General features: G+C 34.8%; 1 non-coding gene across 1 annotated transcript; it reads right to left on the bottom strand.

The window, feature by feature from the left end:
- Window positions 1-1,417: 1,417 nt before the first annotated feature.
- LOC139894963 (small nucleolar RNA R71) lies at window positions 1,418-1,524 on the bottom strand. Its single transcript, XR_011775436.1, has one exon. It is a non-coding gene; the product is annotated as a small nucleolar RNA R71 (small nucleolar RNA).
- Window positions 1,525-4,595: the final 3,071 nt, after the last annotated feature.

The raw sequence follows: 4,595 nt of genomic DNA, 5'->3' as shown, positions 1-4,595 counted from the left end.
ATATAAAAATAATATTTTTATAAAAATTGTACTTTTTACAACTTTAAGTTTATTTTTATATTTTGTATCTTTTTATTCATTTTAGCGTAATATTTGTATTTCGTTCGTAATTAATTTTAAACTTAGTATTTTGCCATAGTAGCTCTAGATTTTTAGGCTTTGCTGTAAAATCCCTTAAGTGCTTTTTCTTAAGACTAAGATTTAGGTGCTTTAAAATTTTGCGACGCCGTTTTTAATATTTTAGTACTTTTTAAGTAATTGCCGTTTTGGATATAGAGTTTCTTTTAAGCTTTAATACCTTTAGACACAACTTTTAATTCTTAGTTTTTAGTTCCTTTTTAAGTTTCGACGCGCTACTTTCTTATTTTTATTTTTCGACTTTTTATTTTTCGACGTTTTTTGACGCACTCTTTTTCTTTCTTATTTTTCGACACTCTAGTTTTTAGGACATAGAATTTTCTATTTCTTATCTAAAATTTCTTTAAATTTCAACGAAAAATTATTTTAAGTGGTTAAATTGATAGACATCCAAAATTTTCTGCTTCGTAGTAATAGTTGGATTTGTTAGTAGCTGAGTTGTGAGCTTCCGATTTAAAGGGTTCTGGCTCCCTGCTGCATCTATTAGCTATTCGAAACGTGGGCAAAAGCAAAAAAGTCTATTAATTTGATAACTTATATAATTTTTATTTTTTATAACTAATAGGATATTCAGTGAATGCACCGAGCAACACGTTCACCACCTTTTGTACGTTCACCACCTGTAACTCGATCAAGACATCTAGCAAATATTGTCGCCGTTGATTTTTCTTTAGAATCGTCATCCAATCGACCAAGTACACCAATTCAAATTTCCGATAATCCATTTTTTGAACCCGACCTCACAATTGAGAATCCGGAGAATATTCAAGGACAATTCAGAGATCCTGAACCACTAATCTTTCCTCCGGAACCACCAATCATTCAAACAGAGATTGTCGAGGAACCAACCATTAAATCAGAATCCTTTAGTGATTCAGATTCAACAAATTCAATTATGGAAAATCTGGAACCTCTAAGTATGGAAGACCGAATGCGAGCTAAACGCATTGGCCAAGGTCACGCAATTACTCAACCAGACATTAATGCGCCAGATTATGAAATCAAAGGACAAATTCTACACATGGTAACTAATCAATGCCAATTTAGTGGTGCACCGAAGGAAGATCCAAATGAACATCTTCGAACCTTTAATAGGATCCGCACTCTATTTAAAATCCGAGAAGTGGAGGATGAACAGATATATCTCATGTTATTTCCCTGGACTTTAAAGGGAGAAGCCAAAGATTGGTTAGAATCGTTACCTGAAGGGGCGATTGATACATTGGACGTTTTAGTTGAAAAATTTCTTAAACAACTCTTTTCGGCATCTAAAGCCGTAAGACTTCAAGGAGAAATTGTTACGTTCACACAAAAGACAAATGAAACTCTATATGAGGCGTGGACAAGATTTGGAAAGTTATTCAGAGGATGTCCGCAACATGGTTTAGACACTTGTCAAATAGTACAAATATTCTACCAAGGATGCGACATCACTACACGAAAAGACATCGATATAGCAGCTGGTAGTTCCATTATGAAGAAAACCGCAATTGACGCTTACAAAATTATTGATAACACTGCTTCCCACTCACATGAGTGGCACCAAGAAAAAGATATTGTTAGATCATCTAAAGCAGCTAGAGCCGATTCTAGCCATGACTTTGATTCCATTTCTGCAAAGATAGATGCTGTCGAGAGACGAATGGAAAAAATGACTAAAGATATCCACTCAATAAGAATTAGTTGTGAGCAGTGTAGAGGACCACATTTGACAAAAGATTGTCTCAGTATTGAACTAACAATGGAACAAAGAGATAATGTTTCATACATAAACCAAAGGCCTGGAAATAATTATCAGAATAATTATCAACCGCTAAGACCAATTTACAATCAAAACCAGAATTATAACCGAAATGTTCCATACAACAACCAACAAGGTCCACGCAATCAACAAGTATCCAACAATACTTACAATCAGCAAAGACCTATTTTTCAAAACAAACCACCACAAACCGATGATAAAAAGCCAAATTTAGAAGATATGATGTTAAAGTTAGTTGAATCTCAAACTCATTTTTTCACATCTCAGAAAGAAACGAATGAACAAAATGCCCAAGCATTTAGAAATCAACAAGCTTCTATTCAAAATTTGGAACAAGAAGTAAGCAACCTAGTAAGGTTGATAGGTGAAAGAAAAGCGGGAAGTTTACCTAGTGATACAAATGCTAACCCCCGAAATGAAACAGCTAAAGCCATTACCACAAGAAGTGGTATTACACTTAAACCACCAGAAATACCTATAATTTCTGATGACATTATTCCTACTCCACAAGAACCACAACCTGAGCAAGATAAGGAAACAGAACCGGTAGTTGAAAAGGTTAATGAAGATAACACAGTTAAGGCTAAACCTTATGTTAAACCATACCAACCACCACTTCCTTACCCGAGTAAAATGAGAAAAGAGAGACTTGAAGCCGAGCAATCTAAATTTTTGGATATGTTTAAGCAAATAAATGTAAATCTTCCTTTCATTGATGTCATTTCAGGAATGCCTAGATATGCTAAATTTCTGAAAGATCTAATCACAAATAGAAAGAAAATGGAAGAACTCTCGGCTGTTACTATGAATGCTAATTGTTCTGTAGTGCTGTTGAATAAGATACCAGAAAAATTATCTGATCCAGGAAGTTTCACGATTCCATATTTTCTGGGTAGTCTTACTTCAATAGAAGCATTGGCAGACTTAGGTGCTAGTATAAATTTAATGCCGTATTCAATATACGCTAAACTAGACCTTGGAGAATTGAAACCAATACGAATAAGCATACAACTAGCCGATCGATCAGTAAAATATCCTAGAGGGATAATGAAAAACATGCTAGTTAAAGTTGGTACTTTAGTATTTCCAGTAGATTTTGTTATTCTGGACATGGAAGAAGATTCTCGAGTTCCTCTCATATTAGGAAGACCATTCTTAAACACGGCTAAAGCAATAATAGATGTGTTTGGTAAGAAACTGACCCTAAGTATAGAGGACGAGAGTATTACCTTTTTTGTGGATAGAGCCATGCTACAACCGCAATCTGTAGATGATACATGTTATTATATTCAAACTATAGATTCACATGCAGAATTGTTAGAAGAATTTCCAAAATTACAAGGAACAGGAGAATGTTCTTTAGGAGAAGGAACTGAACCAATTGATAAAACTGAAATGTTAGCTACACTTATGGCTAATGGATATGAACCAACAACAGAAGAAATTCAAATGCTAAAAGAGGAAGACAGATATCGATATAAATCATCGATAGAAGAACCACCGACATTAGAGTTAAAGCCACTTCCAAACCATTTGGAATACGCTTATTTACATGGTAAATCTGAATTACCTGTAATAATATCGTCTTCTCTTACTGAAAATGAAAAATCTCAACTCATTTCTGTGCTAAAAGCTCATAAACCAGCTATTGCATGGAAGATTCATGATACTAAAGGAATAAGTCCTTCGTATTGCACACATAAAATCCTTATGGAAGAAGGTCATAAAATGTATGTGCAACGCCAACGAAGACTAAATCCTAATATGTAAGATGTTGTTAAGAAAGAAATTATTAAACTGCTAGATGCAGGTTTAATTTATCCAATTTCTGATAGTCCATGGGTAAGCCCAGTTCAATGCGTACCTAAGAAGGGTGGCATGACTGTCATCACAAATGAGGAAAATGAGCTTATTCCTACTAGGACTGTAACAGGATGGCGTGTTTGTATTGCTTATAGAAAATTAAATGACGCCACCAGAAAAGATCACTTTCCCTTACCTTTCATTGATCAAATGTTGCAAAGATTAGCCGTAAACAGTTACTATTGTTTTATTGACGGTTTTTTCGGATATTTTCAAATTCCAATAGCACCCGAGGACCAAGAAAAAACCACGTTAACGTGCCCTTATGGTACTTTTGCTTACAAACGCATGCCATTTGGACTTTGCAACGCCCCTGTAACCTTTCAAAGGTGCATGATGGCGATATTTCATGACATGATAGAAGAATGCATGGAAGTTTTTATGGATGACTTTTCAGTCTTCGGTGATACATTTGAATCATGTCTAGTTAATCTTGAACGGATGCTTATTAGATGCGAACAATCAAATCTAGTACTTAATTGGGAGAAATGCCATTTCATGGTTAAAGAAGGCATCGTTCTTGGTCATAAAATTTCAAAGGAAGGAATTGAAGTGGATAGAGCTAAAGTAGATGTAATTGCTAAACTTCCACATCCCACCAATGTTAGAGGAGTTAGAAGTTTTCTAGGGCATGCCGGTTTTTACCGACGTTTCATAAAAGATTTTTCTAAAATTGCCACTCCTATGAATAAACTCCTAGAAAAGGATGCTCCATTCATCTTTTCAGATGAATGCATCCAATATTTTAATATTCTTAAAGAAAAACTCACTAATGTGCCGATCATGATAACTCCAAATTGGACTCTACCGTTTGAACTAATGTGCGATGCAA

The sequence above is a fragment of the Rutidosis leptorrhynchoides genome, chromosome 2 (assembly GCF_046630445.1).
Source record: "Rutidosis leptorrhynchoides isolate AG116_Rl617_1_P2 chromosome 2, CSIRO_AGI_Rlap_v1, whole genome shotgun sequence".
In the NCBI taxonomy this organism is placed as follows: domain Eukaryota; kingdom Viridiplantae; phylum Streptophyta; class Magnoliopsida; order Asterales; family Asteraceae; genus Rutidosis; species Rutidosis leptorrhynchoides.
Note: the sequence above shows the minus strand (reverse complement) of the source record. Positions and strands in the feature narration are given on the sequence as shown.